The 21,500-nt window shown below is 43.6% G+C and overlaps 1 non-coding gene and 1 pseudogene across 1 annotated transcript; both read left to right on the forward strand.

Moving 5' to 3' along the window:
• The first annotated feature begins 1,883 nt into the window (after positions 1–1,883).
• Positions 1,884–2,360, forward strand: LOC109690669 (pre-mRNA-splicing factor SPF27 pseudogene; annotated as a pseudogene).
• Positions 2,361–15,148: 12,788 nt separating this feature from the next.
• On the forward strand, positions 15,149–15,224 carry Trnaa-ugc (transfer RNA alanine (anticodon UGC)). The gene has a single exon. It is a non-coding gene; the product is annotated as a tRNA-Ala (tRNA).
• Positions 15,225–21,500: the final 6,276 nt, after the last annotated feature.

Raw genomic sequence — 21,500 nt, forward strand, 5'->3', positions numbered from 1 at the left:
AGCGCTGACTTCCTGGCTAGAGGAGGAAAGGTACAAGGTAAAGCTGGAACATTTTGTTACACCAGAAAATAAAACAAGGGAGTGCTGTTCATAGCACATCCAAAGGAGCAGTTCCCACTGGCTGCATCTGGAATAATCTGAACACCAAAGTGATTAAGGACGGTAGGGAATTATATACACCATTGGAAAAGTGGGGAGTCCGTGAGTCCATGCTCTTGAAAAATGGAAATGAATAAGCAAATGCAAAAACCTGTAAAAAGGGGATGGGGAGAGTTGCTTATTGACTGTAGAACGTCAGCTGCCAGCCAGAACAAGTGGAGGAAATGGCAGATCTGCAATGTCATCCTTTTGTAGACATCAAGTAAAGACAAGTTCAGGCAAAAAATCATTAAAGAATGCTAAATTTAGGGGAAGACTTTGGTGAGAAATGGGATGACTGTGATGTATCAATGGACAAAATTACAACAGTTTAGTTTAAAGATCATAACTGGTTTTGTTTGTGACTCCAGACTCAAGCAACACCTGTTCTATAAAACAGAGTATTCCAATAAGCAACACAGACACCCAAGGTTGGTTTTATAGAAAGAAAACAGCAGGAGAAAGGTCATTTCATTTCATTTTTTTTTCCTTGTATGGTGGAGGAGTCAGAACAATAATAGAAAACGACTGGTTAACATTGAGTTATTACAGGTCTTCAAAGGGAAACATGTTTTGGACTGTTATGCCCAGATCTGCCAGCCATCTGCAGGGAGGAGTGACATTATCCTCGCCCTCTAAAATATGCCATTTATAAGGTCTGCCCCCAAGGGGAGAGAAGATTCAGCTATCCCTCAACAGCTTATGCTGAGATACCAGGAAGAAAACTTCTAGAAGAGCCCTTACCTTGTTAACAGACACTTTGTGAGGAGGAAGAAGCCAGCATCCTAAGGGAGGCCCAGAGTGCTCAGCACATCACAGCACCAGGTCAGACCACTGAGCAAACAGAATGTGGACCAAGTCTGGAGTCACCTTCGGGGAAATAAGATAAACTGCACTCCACCATATGTGTGACCTCTCAATTATCCACTACAAGTTCCATTAAAAAAAAAAAAGCTAGGTATTTCCAACAACGTGTGTTTGTCTAATGTCTGCTCTAAACAGTTTGAGGCCATGTTTTAAAATGCATGCATATTAAGATGAATCTCCAACCTAAGGAAAAAAGTAAAACTCAAAAAGCTTTGGTTAAAAAAAAATTGGGTTTCTTCTGGTTGCTCTTTTGGAAATTTTAAATGTTAGCTTTCTAATTCTTATTTCTCAGAAGATCAGATAAACAGTTTAGCTTCAGCATGAAACTTTAGCATGAGTGACTCCACTGTGATTTGTAGCCTGGTCCAAAGCAATGACCTCTTGTAATTTTTATTTCACAGATCTTAAAGTGTCTGCACATAAATGGATTTTTTAACACCAGTTAAAAAACAGTCTGATGCAGTGGAGAGTCAGGTGGTAAAAACTAACATCTCTTCTGAGGAGCAGATGGACATGTGGATAGATGTGTCTCCCTGGGATCACCAAAGAGGGACACAACCTCACCATGTGGCATCCTGACTACAGATGCAAAACCTGAATCTAACAAAAAGAAAAACCAGACAAACCCAGGAAGGAGGCTAGGGACCATGTTGTGGAATGGGTGCAGTGGCCTATATTACCAAAAATTCCAGATGACACGAAGCAAAGAAAAGCTGCAGAATTGCTCCTGATTGATGGTGAGCGCCAGGCCGGTGGCAGGACAGGCTTGGTGGATGCGCTGCAGTACAAGGTTATGAGGCGCCTGGCTTGCAGGAAGCAGTTGGGGGTCAGGCACTGGTGTGACTGCCCCAGACCACTCTGCTTTTGAAACTGACATAATGAGAAATGAATTTGAAAGATTGACTGCTCAACCCCAATTGAATTGCTCAGTATGAAACAATATGAACTTCCAGCCCCTTCCTCGGGTCGGATAAAATGACATTACTGCATGGCAAGAATGTGTACACAAATCTATGGCCCAGTTAGAGCATCAGGCAGTTCAAATTGAGAATCTGGAACTAATGTCACAGCATGAATATAACCTAGGAAGTGTACAATGAAAATCTAGTTCACACGATTGAACATCCACAGAAAGAATGCCAGCAGTTAAGGAAGCACGTTCAAGGCATAAACTGGTAATGAAAGAACGTGTTACTCACAGCTGGATCTGAACTGAGAGAAATGGAGTCAAACAGGATACCTCTGATCAGAAAGAATTATGAGGTTGAATGTACCATTGCACAACTGAAGAGGAAATCTATCAAATTAAGCAACATGGAGAAGCAAACAAAGAAAACATCCAGCAAGACCTCTAAAAAGAAGGCTGGCGGTGTGGCTCATGTGTTAGCATGAGGCCCTGAGTTCAAACCCCAGCACTCACACACACACAAAAGACTTCTGAGAAGACTAGTTTGGTGGGTAAAAAAGAAGAGACACTGAGCTTTCACAAAATATCAGGCATATGAACTGTAAAGGACAGCAGCCTGTCACAGAAACCATTGATGGTGAGATGTTTAGAAACCACTGAACGTGTGTACCACTGAGTTAATTCTATTTGTGTTTCTTAGCAAAATAAAGATTTTCAACTTGGTGGTATTTTTAAACCTATAAAAATCTAGACTTTCAGGATAAGTATGAGTTTAAAATAATTCTGTGTCAGAGAATTAATTTTAAGCAACTTGAACCATATTTTGTAACCAAGGTGCTTTAAGGCTTCCAACATCTTTAGAAGCTGGGAACTTTTAGTTTATGATCTTGTCTAATAAAAAAAGCAGCTCTAAACATAAAAAATAGAAATGTTCCTGACTAAAGGAGATAAAAGAGGTGTGGGAACTAAGTGCTAAGTATGATCCTGGACTGGATCCTGTGACAGAGGGCAAAATGGTCGAATGTTCTACCCATCAGGTCAGCTGACAAAACTAAACTATGAATTACATTAGCTAAAAGAGTCAATTAAAGCTGGACACCAGCAGCTCACGCCTGTAATCCTAGCTACTTGGAAGGCTGAGATTGGGAGGATCGTGGTTGGAAACCAGCCCAGGTACACAGTTCTGGAGACCCTATCTCAAAAATACCCAACACGAAAAAGGGCTGGCGAAGTGACTCAAGCGGTTGAGCAATCATGAGGTCCTGAGTTCAAACCCCAGTGCCACCAAAAAAAGAAAAAGGGAAATATTTGCCTAGAAAAGTGTCCCACTGTGGACAATAAATTATACAGTCACTAGATATAGTAGATATATTAGTCGTTTAGTTCTCTAGAGAAACAGAACCCAAATAAAAAGAGAGAAAGAAACAGAGGGAGAGAGAAGAGATCTATTTGAAGGAATTGGACTGCATGATGAGGAAGGCTTGGCAATCCCACACTCTGCAGAGTAGTCCAGCAGGCTGGAGACAGTTCAAGTCCAAGGTCAGCTTGGAAGCAGCCATCCCTCTTTTGGAGATGTCAGTCTTTTTCCATGATGGCTTTCAACTACCTGGATGAGTTCTGCCACATTAGGGACTCTACTAAAAGTCTACTGATTTAAATGTTAATCTCATCTGAAAAGTACCTTCACTAAAACTTCTTTTAATGTTCGACCCAATATCTAGGTGCTATGGCCCAGCTAAGCTGACACAAAATTAACCATGACACCATATGTTGAACCAAAGCAGAGGGTGATGAGATGAAATTCTCCAGGATGTCCCATGGTAAGTGCACCAGCCAGCAACTACCGCCCTTAGGGAGCCATTATGACATTTAAAATGACTTCCTCCATAGTCAGCAGATATATGAGTGACAGGACTTGAGGAAAAGGGGGGGAGTTGGAGGAGTACCATATTCGCCAATGTCACTATCACAACACAATTTGTTACTTGCCAAAGAATAGCTGAACACAGAGCTCTGGTGTGTGGGATGCATGAGGCCAGTATATTAACGTCTTACCTTGAGCCACGAAGGACGTTTGCATCAGAGCTTCACAGCTCTGCAAGCAAAACACAGAAACAGGAGCTAACAAGCCTTCACCTTTCTGGCCCTCTGAAAGCCTAGTAAATTAGATGTTTTCATGACACATTCCTGCAACTCCCTGAACCATTAAAAATAGGGTAGATCTCTGTTGATACAGGCAGGGCAGACATATGGCATAATTACCAAGGATGTGAGCTTTGAAGTCAGATAAACCTGGGTTCGAATCCTAGCCTGCTTTTAGGCTATGTGATCTTGGATGAGTTATCCACATCTTAAAGCCCAGCTATCTTTAATTGTAAATTATGATCGAAGTATTACTGTCATCAGGTTACTTTACGATCCACTTTATGCAGTGCATGAATATAGAAAAAAAGTTGAGAACATGTTTTTAAAGATATTTTTGTGCGTTTCCCATACTGATCATGTGTTACTTTAGGAAATAGACGATTGTAATTAGTTTATTTAATTTAAAAGTATTTGTTCATTTGCAAAGTCCTAGAATATACTAAGCATTTTCCGTGGTTACTTCTATAGTCAGTGATGGTGGGAGGGAGGAGGAGAGAAACTTGCACATTTTGCTTTACATATTTATATAAAATTTGAATATTTTCACAAATATGTATATGTTATTGCTTTTGGATTCCAAAAAGTAAAAGGGAAATAGAAAGGCAGTGCAGTCAGCATCTGCCCTGGGCTTCAGAGTCTAAGGGCATTTGCAGCAAGGGGCAGTCTTCAGCATCATGCCTTCTGCAGACTGAGTTCTCTGAAAGCTTCCAGCCTCACTCAGTCATTTTTCTCCCTGAAATGCTTAGCTTTAACGAAATTCTGAGTAGAAGCATGACCATGAGTCACAATTACAGGAAGGTTTTCTAACTATTATGTAAAAGTTACCCAAGGCAATGGCTAAAACTTACGCAAGTAGGCATGACTCACTCGAAGCAATTATGGGGAGGGAAAGGTGAACAGCAAAAACCTAACAGGTCATTTTGTTTGCTGTTTTCCCACATGGTCCACATCCACAAGCTCTGGATAAATTCTCACTTTCTGATCACACAGGTGTACAGATGTCTCCATGACTGTGTTCAGGACTGACTACCAGAAATGTGAGACCCTCCCTCTGCCACGTGGGAGGCGCCATTTTGAAGAATGTTTTTCCCTTGCATTCAAGTGCTTGTAAAATAAGTGCATCCAGCACAGTTTTATAGGGATGGATAATAGGAAAACCCTGTGGATGGCCATCTAAAGCATTAACCAAGAGCCCTATTTATACCTATGGCATCCATCTCACTTTTCTCTCATTATATTCTCCTCAGAATTTTACCTGTAGCTCTGTCCTTCCTCAATCATTGAATCAGACTTAGCCACATTTTCCCCTGTCATTGCTAATTCCCACTGCTTCCCAGAAACTTACCTTCATCCATCTTCAGCAAAATATGCAAAACCAACTGAAAGCAATCTGCCCTAAGGCAAGCCTTCCTTGCATTTAGACATTAAACCTGCCCTTTCCCAACTTTCAGCTATTTTTGAGTACCTTCATGGCGATTTCCGCATCAGCATACAACCTGTCCTAAAATTGATTTAAAATTTTAAGAGGCTATCTGTTTCATTTTAAATCAATATTTTTTAATGAGACATGGATAGCCACTTCTAACAGAGCAAAAACAGTGCCACTTGCTGTATTAGTCAAGATAGGCTGGCTTTTGTGGCAAAAACAATCCCGAATTTTCAGTGACATTACACATCCAAAGTTCATTACAAGATAATCCAAAGTCCAACCCCAGCCCACGCATCTTCAGCAGCATAGCAGTCCTTTGGGGACTCAGAACTCTAGACTGCACCCACCTGGTGCTCTCTGTGTCAATATGTCACTCCACAATCGCTAATCAGAGTTCAGAGCCAGCACTCAAACACCTCCATCTCCAATGAAAACCAGGACTTCTACTTACATTCCACTGGCCAAAGAAAGTTACATGACCGTGAGTGAGCACAGAGGACTGCCATCCTCCTGTGTTCCCAGAGGTGGAGGAGAACAAATCTTGACAAGTTACAGAATTGCCCATCCACTCACATCGTGAGAGGACAGTAAATCCCAAACTAAACACAATAAAAATGAAGTGTCATTAAATTCTTCCTAGAAACGAAGGTGAGCCAGAGGTAGAGAAAGGGATAATGAAATCCTAGCAGAATATGCTCTCTGCAAACAGCCAACAGTATTTTAAAGAAGATAAAATTAAGGTAGGGGCATGACTCAGGTGGTAAAGTATTTACCTAGTAAGTGCAAGGCCTGAGTTCAAACCCCAGTACTGCCAAAAGAAGGAGGAGGAAGAGAAAGCAGAGGGATGCAAACATTAACTATAAGTAAGACTATGTAGCAATTGAACACTGTGGATTCTAAATGAAAATCCACAAACTGTGACAGTGTAACTAAGAGGCAGTGATTCTGTAAAAATGTGCCTGTGAATAGGGACAGGAGGAAATGACCCTGCGCATTGGTGTCTATGTGCTGAACTCTTTAGTTCTGTTCTGTCATTTAACCCTCATAATTACCACATCAACTACAAATGCTATTTTATAATTGGGAAAGCCAAGGCACAGGGCATTTAAAAACTTGAGCACATCCTACAGCTTGGTCCTTCACAAGCATGGAGACACCAAGTCAGGTCTGTCTGATGCTAACACCTGCACCAGAGGGGTTTCTTTCAATTTCAAGAGTAACTTTCACCCTCCAAAGCAATGGGCAAATAATAAATGGTGTCTCTTTATTGTCCACAAATTGACTTTGCATCCAAGCCCTCATCCTGCTAAGGTGGTTAGAAATCTAGCCAACCCTGCATGCTGTCTCACTAAAACACCATGGTGGACCACCATCGCCTGCTCCCCAGGTGCCGGGTGCAGGTACAGGGAACTTTCCAGTGGAGACCAGTCATCTGTCCACAGTAGCTGCAACTGAGAAGACCCTGTGGCTCACTGTCATCAGATCCCTCACTGGGCTCCAATTCCCCCAACAATAGGACCCACAATCTCCAGCAGGAGGGCATCTAGCCTTCTGCCCAGACTGTACCCTGGAGTAAATATGGCCTGCTCTCTGAGAGTCTCGGTAAGGTTAATGCTGTATTTTAGGGGTTTCCAGGGAGCAGGATCCCACTGTTCTGAGGCTCCAGAATTTCTTTCTCCTGCCCCAGCCCTTGAAATGTTGTGGTGGTAGTCTGATCTCATATGCACTGTAGTAATTGCCGGGAACTTTGTCACAGAAAACAGAGTGAACAAAGAGCAATTATATTTAAGCAGAGAGGAAAAGGTGAGTTTTATTTAAGTAGAAGGGAAAGGAGTGGGAAAGCTCCCATATACATGGGAGGGGTCTCAGGAAGGCTGAGCTCTTGAGGGTCTCTGTCTAGGAGTTTTTATAGGGCTTTATTTCCTGGTTGAAGGGAGCTGGTTGTGTCTCTGTGCTATATTGATCCATTCAGGGGATGCACATCTGTGCCAGCCCGTGGACATCGCAGCAGAGCTGTGTATGCCCCTCTTTCCCTTCCCAATGACCCTGAGGTCCAGCACCAGACTGGGCATTCTATCAGGACCTAGTTGACGTGCTATTCACATGCCTTTAGCAGTTTCAAGGCTTGAGCAGGTGCTTTCAAGATCCTCCATTCCCCACACCTGTTTATCTCAACTCCCAGACTTGCAGCAGTTTCAGGGTCTCTTACATTCTGTTCATCTTAAGGCCTCTCAGCCTCTCCATCCAGGGCCCCCACCCTAATCTTCCTGACTAGTCTCTAACTCCTACCTTCCAGTCTCAATGTCTTCCTTTGTTTTTCTATTTTCTGTTTTTGGCAGTACTGAGGTTTGGGTTCAGAGCCTCACACTTGCTAGGCAGGTACTCTAACACTTAAGCCACACCCCCACAGTCCTTTTTTGCTTTAGCAATTTTTGAGGAAGGGTCTCGTGTTTTTGCCTGGGACCAGCCTCAGACCTCAGTCCTCCTACATGTGTCTCCTGAGTAGCTGGCATCACAGCTGTGCACTTCCATACCCAGGTTGTGTGCTATCAAGATGGGTCTTGATAACTTTTTGTCTGAGCTGGCCTTGAATCAAGATCCTCCAATCTCTGCCTCCCGAGTAGCTGGGATTACAAGCATGAGCCTCCACATTTTCACATTTTACCCTTGGACTTGTCTTCTTAAATCTGGGAGACCCTTTCATCTCTTTTAATATTTCTCCTTTCATCATTCCTTTGTTCATAGCAGGGCAGTAAGCCAAGTGCAGTGCCCCTGTGAGCAAGGGACCCAGCGGCTGCACAGGCCCTCCTCCCTGGAAGCCAGCTGTGACTTCAGGAGACCAGGCATTCCATGTGTTGACACAGACACTCTGTATCCAGCCCCAGATCCATCACCCAAAATAGACAGCAAAATAAAAGCTCTACAGAGCCAAAGGTAAAGCCAACGATATCGCCTAAATGGCTAACTATATGTTGTCCTGAGCCACAATGCTCCTTTCTATATCCACCATCAGTGAACTGGAACAGATCGAGCTGGTTAAATGTCCAGAAACAAATGAAGCCACCTTGTGTGTCTTTGCTACCAACGTGTGCTAAAGAATCAAGGCCTGAGGACTGTCCCCCACCCATGTACCACAAAGGAGTGATTCACAGTGAGTAATACTCTTGGAACAAAGAAGATTTTGTTTATGAAGTACCTCGGTGCTTCTGCTCAATGCCAGCCAATAACACTTTGCAAATTCTCCTATTAATCCCAGGACAACTCTAAAAGGCAAGAAACTATTACTGTGCTCCATTGGGCAGATGGGCAAAGAGGCACCGAGAAGGGAACATGCCTGGCCACATAACTACTGGGCAGTGCCAAAAAGGCAGCTACTGTAGCCCAAAAGTCCATGTTCTAAGCCAGCTGATCCAGTTCTTCTCGCTAGACATTGCACACCTCACTGGAGAAAGACCTCGCTTTGCTCAGCTCCTCTGCAGACCACAGGGGCTCCTCCAGCCCCCTGGTCCTCCGTCCTGACTGCTCCCATAGTCACTTGGGCAGCAGCTCTTAATCTCGGGATGCCCTGGCCTCACGCATCCAGGCACAGCAGTCTGTAACATTCTCCAGTGGTTGCCATGAAGTGCCAAAAGTGAGAGCCAGCCAAGCTGGCCTGCTCTTCCTGGTTCCATGGTGACTTATGGGCCCAAGGAAAGCAGGAGCTTCCATTTGGGAATAACTTGCATCGTAACGTGACACTCCTCCTCCTCCTCCTCCTCCTCCTCCTCCTCCTCCTCCTCCTCCTCCTCCTCCTCCTTTTTCCCCTCCTTTACTGACAGAAACAGACCTAACTCTAATATTAACAGGACGGGGACAACAGTATAAATTGAGGCCCACATGCATAAGTCTTAAGTTATCAGTTAAGACAACAAATTATTAAACAAAGTGAGTTCTATCACCTACCTTGATGATAGACTTACCTAACAACTAAATGAGGACAAACAAAACAAAAACACATGTGTAATGAAACAGCTCATCAAATAACTGTGGACAGAGCACACCAAGAATAAATTTCGTTTTCCACCCAGGACCACAGTGTGCTCTGCTGCAGGGGTGGGAATGGGAAGATGGAGGTATGAAGAATTCGTCCCTCCCTTGCGGGGTCACAGGTCTGGCTCATTTGTCCTCTTGTACCCACTCGTGGAACCCACAAACACTATTTTCCTTTCCTCTTTTAAAGAAGGGAGGTCTTTCTTCCCCCACAAGACTCATGATGCCCCCACCCCAACCTTGCCATCCAAGCACTTGTGAAGCACCCAGCACACGGGATACAGGGTTTCTCCTCACTTCTGCATGCCAACGCCTAGAAATTTCTGCCCACGAGGTACCCAGCCCCACTTCCCCACGGACATCACTCCAACTTCACCCCTCTCCTCCCGCCCCAGACAGTCCTGCTCTCTGAAGGACCTTGGCCATCCCTTGGTTACATTCACACCCCGTCACCCTCGCTTATTCCCTTTGCCCTCCCCAAATAGTCCCTCTTGTATTTTCATGTCTGTCTTTCTGTTTGTTTGGTTGGGTTTTTTTAGATATATATTCTACATTTGAGAGAAAATATGCAATATTTGTCTTTCTGAGTCTGACTTATTTTGCTTAACATTGTTGGGTCTGGGAGCCTAAAGGACAGATGAGCGAGTATCCCATCTGCCATGGCGAGCGCTATGAGCCCTGCACCCTGAGAAGGAGTTACAATGACCTCATAAATCTGCATTCCTGCACCCTGAGGAGGAGAAACAGGGTCTCATAAATTTGCCACAGGGCTGATAAACAGAATGCTCTCAAAGTTGTTCCCCCCATAAGGGGCAAACAGACAAGCTCATCGAAGAGTGCCCACACATGCAAACCCACAGCCAGTGGAAAAAAGCCCACCTAACCCTTACCCTAACCCAGAGTTAAAGTGTCATTAAAAAGCCCCAGCTTTCACCTGAGCAGGGAGCCACTGGTATCCGGGCTCCACTGCACTGCTCTAGCTGTAGCCTTTCCTTTCTCTCTAATAAATCCCACTTTGTGTACCTGCCTCGTCTCACAAGTCAATCAGCTGCCTCCCGAGCCAGTTCTCTGGCCTGTGAAGGCCAGGACCCTTGATACTGGCCCGCGACATTTCACACCAGCACATAACATGATGATCTCCAGTTCCATCTATTTTTCTTGCAAATGACAAAATTTCATTATTTATGGCTGAATAATACTTCACTGCGTATTTATACTATATTTTATCTATTCATCCACTGCTGGGCATCGGGCTGCTTATATACCTGGCTGTTGGGAACAGTGCTACAGTGAACTTAGATGTGAGGTGGCCCTAGCATGCTGACTGTGATTCCTTCTGGAGTACGCCCAGGAGTGGTATAGCAGGAGCATATGGCAGTTCTAGTCTTAGTTTTTTGAGGAACCTCCATACTGATTTCCAGAGTGGTTGCACTAATTTACATTCCCGCTAGCTGAGTACAAGGGCTTTTCCCCCTACATTCTCACCAGCATTTGTTGGTGTTTGTTTTCTTGATGGCAGGTGTTCTGACTGGGGTGAGATGGACTCTCAAGGTCATTTTGATTTGCATTCCCCTGAGGGTTTTTGAGTTTCTGGTGACGCTTCCTTCTGCAGCAGGGATGAGGACCAGAAGAGGAACAGACAGGCCTGTGTTCTGATAAAGTAGCAGGGGGGAAGGGATGGCATAGCAGAGAGATAAAACCTAAAGAATGCAAACGTGACACTGAGGGTGAAGTAGCCAATAGAGTTACATACAACCATATATAGGTGAAACCTTGCTTCTTGCTTCTGTAACCTGCTTGCAAGGGTATCTAAGGTGAGACACCTTTGTTCTCGGGGCTAAGCCTTTGGATGTGAATCCACTGAGCTGCTACTGACATGCTAATAAATATTGCTTCCTGAAAAGCCTTGGTATCCTGTGTTTCTGTTCAAGTTCCCCATAACACTCCCAGGAGAGGCAGGTCCTCACACACAGCGAGAAAAAATGGCACGTCTCCCCTACACCCCAAGACAACGGTTGGACCCCAAGGACCTGAGACAGAACCACTCCCACTAGGAATTCAGATTGGAGCAAGGGATGAGGGTGAAATGGCCAGCCAAGAAGACACAGCTCTAGGAAGAAACAGAGCTTCTCAGACACCCAAGCAACATAACAGATCAGCCTTTTGCTCAGGGGAAGGAACACCTCTTGCCTCCGTGCAGCAGGATCTCAGGTAGAAGCAGTAACTACCTGTCCTCAACACAGGAGGTTCTAACACAGACACTGCCACTGCTGTGATCTGCAAGTCACAACCCCTGCAAGGCAAACAATCCAGACAGAACTTCTGGACATCCCTAAGGGTCCATGTGTGTACCTGCGGTTGAGTTAGCATTTGCTACTTCTTGCTATGTAAGATGAATGCACATTGATGGGGGTGAAGTGAGGAGGGTCGCATCTCAGAGAAGAAATGGCAAGATATGGCATAAGTTCTCAGCCTGACGTCGTAATACTGGTGACTGTTCACTGGCATTCCTGAGGTGCCTGACAGTAAGCTGCACCCACATAGGCATTATCTCAGTGCATTCTCACCCCCCACTTCAGAGCCCCAATGGTAATCTCTGCTTTAAATTCCTTGATGACTAGCCAGGCATGGTAACACACAGCTGTAATCCCAGCACTTAGGAGGCCAAGGCAGGAGGATCTCAAGTTCCAGCCAGCCTGGTTTACACAGCCAGATCCTGTCTTTAAAAAAAAAATTCCTTTGAATTCCTTTGTGGCTGGCACAAGTATTGGTTAGATGTGTATGTGCACACACTCTTTGCTCCCATAAATACTTTCTAGAAATTAGTTCTAGAGAAATAATCAGATTTGCCAGGAACCATTTCTGCCCTACAATAGTCATCACGATGGTATATATCATTTTTTAAATTCCAAAGCACCTGGATATCCAACTGTAGGGAAAAAAATCAGTTATGATCTGTCCACAGGATAACCACCATACATCCTTTACAACTGAGTTTTCAGACAGGCAGTGGAACTCAGTGTTAGACACTTGCCTGGCATGTATGAGTTCCTGGGTTTCATGCCTAAAACCACAAAAATAAATTAATTAGTTTAACTAAGTTTTCAAGGACTATTTAGATGTGGGGAAATGCCCAGAGAGAATGCTAAATAAAAAGGGATTAAAGATAAAGCACAGACATTGTCAAATGTCAGCAAAGATATAGACCACCCAGAGCCCTCAAAGACTGTCAGCAGGAAATTGATTCAGTACAATCACTTTAGAAAAACTTCTAGCAATTCCACTGCTAGGCATTTACTCAAGAGAAATAAAACAAACTCCCACAATCGGACTTATACAGGGATTTTCATATCGACTCATACTAGACAACAATTGATATAGCCAGTGCACTCGTCACAAGAGGACTGGGAGGTAAACTATGATAAATACAGCAGAATGATATACCACAAGAAAAAGGTATAAAATCCAAACAATGTGGCTTAAATAGAACATTTAAGACACAAAAAGCATTGTGCTGAACTGAAAGAATTCTTACTCAAAATAACCAGACTCCATCTGTAGGACTCCACTGCTATAAGATTCTAGAATGGGCTAAACCAATCAACAGTGAGAAAATTCACAAGACTGTTGCCTCTGGGAAGAGGTTGGAGGCAGGAATTCCCTGGAACTGGCATCAAGGACCATTCTGGGGAAATGAAAATGTTGATAGGGCTTGGAGATTTGGATTACATAAGTATACTTATTTTCCGAAACTTGGAAAATGTTCACCAAAGATTTGTGCATTTCATTATGTGTAAACTTCACGCGATAAAAACCTGTACAAAAAAATATTGAATTCTAGTTAATACACATATGCTAAAGTATTTGGGAAGAAGTGTACAGGTATCTTTGGATTATTTTGAATTGCACCAAAAGCTAAGATGGATTAGTGAATGAATAGAGGATAGAAAAATAGATCCCAAAATAAGTATTATAAAACACTATGCAAAACCTAGGCTGTAGATACACAGGTATTCACTGTAAAATTCCAACTGTGCTGAGTACTTGAAATTTTTCATAATAAAATATTGGAAATTAAATTGTAGTATATAGTGGAATTGAAATTTGGACTTACAAAAGAGAAATATTTGCCTATGTATACTCATGTCCAGAAAAGAGAAATTCCTGGAGGGGAATACACCAAAACTTGAAAGGGCATTTATCTCTGGGGGATGAATTTTTTACATATTTTCTGTCTTCTTTACATTTTTTCTTTCCTTTCAAATTATCTAAAATGAAAACAAATGCTTTCTATTCTGAATCTGGAAGTGTTTTGGTTTTTTTTTTTTTTTCCTAAAGGCAAAGCAGGACAGAGGAGAGTCAAACTTCCAGCAGAGGTGGGCATCTTCAAAAAGAATAAACAGTAAATCCAAACATGACATTGGACATTGCCATTCTTTTTCATGCTAATGGAAAACTGATTCCCCTGGGGAGCCCCAAGAGCGTCCTGGTGAGAGGAAGCAGGCTCTTTTCTAAGAAGGTGCTCTCCTTTTCCTACCTGCTCACTCTGTGGCCTCAGCCTTCTGCACTGGCAAACATCAGGGCCACTGCTCACTCCTCTCTACCCCAGGAAGCAACGTCCAATAGTCAAGAGCTCAGCTTTGCACAGAGACCTGAGTTTGAATCTTCCTCATCCACATCTTCAGAGCTGGATGGCTGTCATCATGTCTTATAACTCTCCCAAAGCTTCAATTTCCTCATTTCCAAAATAGAGGTGATTTCAGCAACTTCTCCAAGTTCAGTGTGAATCAATTGAGATAAATGATCGTGAGTGACTTAGCACAGTGTGAGCTATGCACAAGGTCAATAAAAAATCTCCACTTTAAAATTAGTTGGATATGATGACCAAGAGCCAGCCATGGGAAGTAACCACACTCTTCCCACGGGATTTCTGCTGGTTCCTCAAACACATGGAAAGAGAGACGAAAGTATTTCCAGCAGAGCTGGCCAGCAGTGGGGGGACATATGACTTTCCTTCTATTTAAGTAGCTGCTGGAGAGATGTTCCTCTGAAACCTACTGTTTGCTCAGATAGCACTTGTCTTCTGCAAAGTTCAATTGCCCAGAAAAATAATTAAAGCATTGAAATGTCACAAAAGAAAGTCATCCATTTATAAATTTGCAAGACTTTCTGGGTAGGAGGTCGTCACATGACAAATTATATCAAGACTCAGGCACGCTCGAGTTGGTGGGTATGCACAGACTTAATAATTAAGGCCCACGTGCAAAGGACAGAGAAGACACAGAAGTAGTATCCTGTGAGTGGGAGTGACAGGTACCCACTGAGGGCCTGGAGGAGCCTGGCGAGACAACAGATACAAAACCTCACCCAACCCAATGAGGTTGCATTCTTCAGTGCAGCACTGCCACCATCCCAGTCAAGGCTGCAGGGCCAGAGAGGGGATCAATAGGCTCCTCTGACCTCATTCCTCACTCTCCCATCTCCTGCCTGGACCCCCACTGGCCAAATGCAGCCTGAAGCCAGAGGGAAGGGAGCCTATCTATGCAGGTGTGCATCCCGAGGCAGAAAGTAAAATGGAGAGGGGAAGGGTGGAGAGGAGATCTGGAAAGACAAACAGAACACGCACGTCATGGGGTGGCAGAGTGGCTCAACTGGTAGAGCACCTGCCTTGCAAGCATGAGGCCCTGAGTTCAAAACTCAGTGTCACCAAAAAAAATGCAGAAGATACATGTCATAGAGACATGTCTATATCTATCTCTATGAATTTACAAAGAAAATAGAAGCAACACAAACAATAGACTTGTTGACTAAATGTCCTTGCAAAATTCACACGTTGAAATCAAATCCCCAATGTGGTGGCACCTTGTGAGGTAACTTGGGCATGAATGGAATGAGTGTCCTTATACAAACAGGCCAGAGAGCTAATTCACCCCCTTCCTGCCCTATGACACTCAGTGAGGCATCTGCTGGCTGTGACCCAAAAGTGAGCCCTTGCCAGAACCCAACTGTGCTGGTGCCAGAAGCTTGGACTTCCAGGTTGCATAACTGTGAGATATGTTTGTTAAGACACACAGTGTGAGGGAATTTATTACAGCCACACAGACTGAATGTACCCTAAATAGCTAACTTCCTATTTGCCCATTTTCTCTGGCTTTTAACTTTGCCATTGGATGAGCACAAAGTCTCAAAAAAGCAGATTAAGAGAAAATGCACAAAGACAATGTCAAAAAGAGGTGTCACACTTAGGGTGGATGATTGGGAACACATCCACCTAGAACCAGGACAGGGGGAACACCGCCTTTCCCAAAAAACAATTCTAAAGTATGTGCCCTTGAATTTGTAAGAAGGTAAATATTGGCAGATATCAGCTTCATATACAAACATTCTTTGAGATCTTCAATAATTTTTACACCTATAAAAATCCTGAGGTCAACACATTAAAGGAAAAAAAAAAAGTATGTGCCTCACATTGGAAATGTTTGTGACCAACTCTAAGGGGAAATGGGAACTCCAAATAGCACATATGTCAGGGTTCTGATCATGTGAAAACAGATGGTGTTTAAAAGAAACTGTCCCCAAATGTGAGCAGGTTTGTGCCTAAGTCTTCTTTCCTTTATTTCTCAAATATCTTTTAATAAGCACCCAGTACATTCAGGGCAACAACAGAAATGAATGCATAAACAAAATATGGTTCCTATATCCAGCCATAAAGAAGACAAAAATTATATCTGTTCCTGGAAAATGGATGGAACTAGAGTTCATCGTGCTATGCAAAATAAGCCAGATGCAGACAAATAGCGCATGTTCTCTCATACGTGGCCTACATCCAAAAATAGAAGCAAATGAAAAGCCACAAATGGAAAAGGGAACTACATGGGAGTACCAGGGGAGAGGGAGGCAAGAGAGGTGATGAGGGTGAGTAAGATCGAAGTATACTGCACACACATATACAAATGCCGTCATGAGCCCCATTATTTGTTCAAAAAGAAAACAAAAATATTGATGGAAACTCTGTGAGGCATGTGGAGTGCTGATGGCCCTGAGTCCTCCTCTGCCACCACAGTCCTTGTCCCCACCCCCGCCTAGTCTAACCAAGCAACTTGGGGGGAGGGGCTGCCCGTGTAGTTCTGAGATGCTCTCCATCATCCTGGGCACAGAGGAGACACAAGAGACCATTGTCTCCAGGCACCTGCCTGGGCCTCTCTGTTGTGAGTGCCTCCATGGCCTCTGGACCCCAGCACTAGGTCCCAAACCCTGTTTCTCAGAGATGATTCCAGCTCTTACCCCCTCCCGATATCTTTCCCACTCCCCATCCCCCAACTCATGAAGTCTGTGCAAACCCCTGCTCCCCAGTTCTGCAGAGAGAGAAAAATTTATAATTTCACTTTTTCCCTACCCTCTCTTGTTTAAATTAACAAACACTTGATTAAACAAGCAGAAAATCATTTCTTTACAAATGCCACCCTGCAGAAGTTTCTTTGGCTGGTGTGTTTCCTGCCAGTCCTTCCCTAATTTTCCACTAGAACATCCCTTGTTCGTTTTCTCAACCTGCTCCTGACGCCTACGATTTGGTAATGATTGGAAGGCCAGCACCAGGCTGAATTTATTCAGCAGTCATTAAGCTAAAAGGCAAAAATTAAACCCCAGCCCCGCTGGATGGCACAGCTGTTTCTGCTGCCAAGTGGAGACCAGCTTTTATTAAATTATGCATCTGTGCTCCTTCATTTCCTCAATGGCAATGCCGTCCATAAATTGTTATGTGGATTGCCCTAATCAATTAACTCCAGTGGTCCTTGAGGCACTTTCACTGCATGATGAAGAGTGGATTGAACACATGAGTTTCTGAAAGGGCAGTCATTTGGGTCTTGAACGCAGGACAGTGTCTGTGGGTCAGGAAACATACTTCCAGGGGTTCCAGTACCTCGCCATTGACTCTCGCCAGGCGACTGCCTCCCGACACAGATTCACAATGCTTAGAAGCCTTCCACTTGCCTCTCCTAATCACAAGCGCTTCATCTATTGAGGAAAAGCAACTGAAATAGCTTCCAGATTAGGCTTAGCAAGAATACAGCTTGTGGACAGACAGCTGATGCCAGGGGCTTTGGGCAAACACATTTCCAGAAGAGGTTGTGTTCAGCTAGACCACCTGACACACTTGTGAGAAGCATTCCTGCAACATCAGCAGTGAAGAGTCTCACAAACATGACTCTGAGCCTACTATGTGCTGGGTGTCACAGGGGATGTGAGGATTAATAAGACTGTCCTGCCTACTGTCACAGGTCTTGATCTCCAAGGCACAGACCTTGGCACAAGGCAGGCTGCTATCATGTTTGACTACAGGAATTGTACAAGCCAAAGTGTAACACTGTGAAAGACCCTGGAAAGATTCCAGTGAAGACTGGTGGTTTAGCTCCCCTACCTACTAGCTCTGTGGCCCTTGGAAATATTCGTAGCCTCTCTGTTCCTCGGTTTTCTCATCTAGAAAAATGAGGATAATGAGAGCATCCACTTTGAGGAGTTGTTCTAAGAAGTAAGGGAAAGAAGTCATGGTTTGGAAAGCAACTAGAACAGTATCTGCCTTAGGTTTATGTGTTGCACTCTTCTTAGTGTCTCAGTAATAAATTGAGCCTGGTCCTGGTCTTCCAAAAGTCGTTATCAAGTCATAGGTGTTGGAGGGATAGAAATGACACGCATTTCTCTCCTGGCGGGAGAAAATTGCAGAAGAACTGGTTGAAAAAAATATCAAGACTCCTATACAGGTGGGCAGTGGCGAAGAGATTGTGCTCTGTTTACTTAATATTTGTGACACAATTTAGAAGTGAAGATCCATCATATATTGATAGTTGAATTTAATAAATCAAGTACAAATATTAAATGCTATCATTTCTATGGTTGCTGAGGGAAGGCTCTTTATGATTAAAGCAGCGATTACCTCTAGAAATTCTCAGGTCATAATTTGTATTAAATCATAAGATGAATATCAAAATATAGGCAAGGGTACTTATCAGAAGCAGCTACTGGGGAGGGGTCTTATCGTGTCTTTTCTTAGTTCTCTACACTTTTCCTCAATAATTGCCACAATAGTTGTCACATAGGTACTTGTGGGATTTTTAGTATTTACTTCAATAGGCTATTGAATAGACCATGAGAGCAGAAACAATGTCTGTCTTTTTAACTTTTACATCTCCTTGGCTTAACACAATATTTCTCATAGAAGGCATTCAATGGCTATTTCTTGCATGAGTGGATGGATGGATGGATGGATGGGAGAGTGGGTGGCTGGGTGGATGGATGGATGGGTGGGTGGGTGGATGGGTGGATGGGTGGATGGGTTGGTTGGTGGGTGGATGGCTGGGTGAGTGGATGGGTGGATGACTGGGTGGGTGGATGGGTGGATGCGTGGGTGGGTAGATGGATGGATGGATGGATGGATGGATAGATGAGTGGATGGGTAGATGGGTGGCTGGGTGGATGGGTGGATGGGTTGGTGGGTGGATGCGTGTATGGGTATGGATGGATGGGTGGATGGATGGAGGATGGGTGGATAGAAGACCCAAAGCCAGAGGAGATAGTCAATGCCAGAAGTTGTTACCAGAGGGGAGGAGCTGTCTTAGCCATCCTTGAGAATCTCCTGATGACTCCTATTGGATAAACTCAACCAAAAACCAGAGGATAAAGAAGCAGGTTGGATGCAGCCCACATAGCTTGTCCTGCACAGAGTGTGACAGGATACTAAGAGGTGCACAGAGAAAATCTAGCACAGCTCAACTGCAGAGTGCAGATAACAACAGCACCTTGTCAATGAACTATTGCAATGATTGAATGAAACTCTGTGTATATAAACCGCAGTCTCTGGCACTTACACAAGCTCCACAAGTGTTTGCTTATTGTCAGATTATTTATTCATTATTTTACCTCTCAAGTAGGAGATGTGCTGATATTTTCAAAGAACTGTACAAGGTAATTCCTTCTAAAAACCCATCTTATCATGGCCTGGAGGATTTTTATTAATTTGTTCATCCATTTTATCTTTTTGTTTATGGAATGAAATTTGCCAAAGAAGTCATTTAAAAGGTGGTTGTTCTAGGGGCTAGTAGAGTGGCTCGAGCAGTAGAGCACTTGTCTAGCAAGCATGAGGCCCTGAGTTCTAAACCACAGTGCTTCCAAAAAAAAAAAAGTATAAAAAAGTCAATAAATAAATAAATAATAAAAGATGATTGTTCTTATCACAAACACTCAAAATGAACATCTTCATTTTTCTGTGCTTTTGACATAATATCACTGCCTGTCAGGGGGAAAAAAACTGGCTCTGACAAAATGGAAATTATTTTCTTGCAAAGAACCTGTTGCCCCAAATTTGTTGAAACAACTTGAATATTTGGCTCAATATTTGTTCCAATTCTTCTGTCAGAATCTGGTGCAAAGAGCAGTCTCAGGTTTATTTATGTGAGGCCCAAGAGGTGTTTCAGTACAAAGGGTTCATGCAGAAACTTTCACCACATCTCCCCTTAGAAGGAAAATGCCTATCAAAAACTCAACAGTGAAATGCTAAACAAAGATTGCTACCAGCACCATTTAAGTGGGAAGGTTTTCATGTCTTGTGATCAAAAATTTTACAGTAGACACAGCTGTGATTTGTGTCTGCCTACCTCCAGCAACTGACGAAGATAATCCTTTACTCTTATAGCTTCACCAGTTTTCTACTTGCCCTTGGTCAGCCACCTGGAGTCCCTTGCCGCCCTCTGCAAGGGGAACCAAAGGACCCTGCTTCAGATGGAGTTCTGCTACTTATTAGTGAAATGACCCGGAGCAAATTTACCCTTTCTGGACCTCTGTTTTCTCATCTATAAAGTAGGAATAGTAATAGCATATGCTTCTAACAGCTGTTGTAAAGATTTAACGAATTAATGAATGCAAAGTACTTTGCACGGCGCTGGCCACTCACTCATGGCACATATGTTGTTTGGTACCTGCTGTGCGCTTGGTGCTGTTTTAGGCATTGGGAATACAAATAAGAAGCCTTCACTAGCTGCACAATCTCTTGGGGAAGGTAGACTATAAAAATAACAACTAGGCCAATTGGAGAGCAGGTTAGAAGGTAATCAACTTCATTTATTTTAAAAAAAAAAGAGCAAAACAAACGAAATGTGAGCATCTTGGTGGTGGGGGGGGAGGTGACAGATTTAACCAGATGGCAGGTAGACCTCATAGAGGGACACTTCAGCAGCAGCTGGAGATGATGAGGATGTGAGCAATGGGGATATCAGGAAATGAGTGTTCCAGGCAGCAGAAAACAGCCAGTGCCAAGATCCTGAGGCAGGAGAATCGCTGACATGCCAGAAGTGGTGAATCCCAGCAGATTTTGATGACAGAATCAGCAGGACTTGATGATGTGGGGTGTGAGAGAAAGAAGGATTGGGTGAGTCCAAGGTTCTTGTCTTTTGTAAGCAAAAGGATGGTGTTGCTCTTTCCTGGATCAGTGGGTCAGCCATCCTTTTCTTTCTAATTACTTTATAATGAAAAATTCCAGGACTTGATTTTGACTGTCATTTAACACCAAAGCAGGTCTAGTCTGGTCCTCTCTACTGTATTCCCATTTGTTGTTTGATGTTTAAAACCTCAGTCCCTCTAGGACAGCTGAAGACCTGCCTGAGTTAATAGGGCAATCAACAACAGGTACAAAGGAAACTTCCCCACTCAACATTAATGTCTGGGCAAAGTCGGCTTGGCAAAATCAAGTGACTTGAGCTGGGGCTCTCAGCTTGTCCAAAGGCATCCTGCAAGGCATGAATGACTCCTCTAACACAGCAGTTCCTCACTTCCCGGGGATCCTGGGTCACTCCATGAATCTGTCGGAAATGATAGATCCCATTCCTGAAGATTCAGCTGGGCAAACTCAGCTGTGGAGACAATTGCTGGAGGTTCACAGACCTTCCCCTTCAAACTCACCTGCAAGCCTACTCAGGATCCCAGGCCATGAACACT

Source organism: Castor canadensis, chromosome 5 (assembly GCF_047511655.1).
Source record: "Castor canadensis chromosome 5, mCasCan1.hap1v2, whole genome shotgun sequence".
NCBI lineage: Eukaryota > Metazoa > Chordata > Mammalia > Rodentia > Castoridae > Castor > Castor canadensis.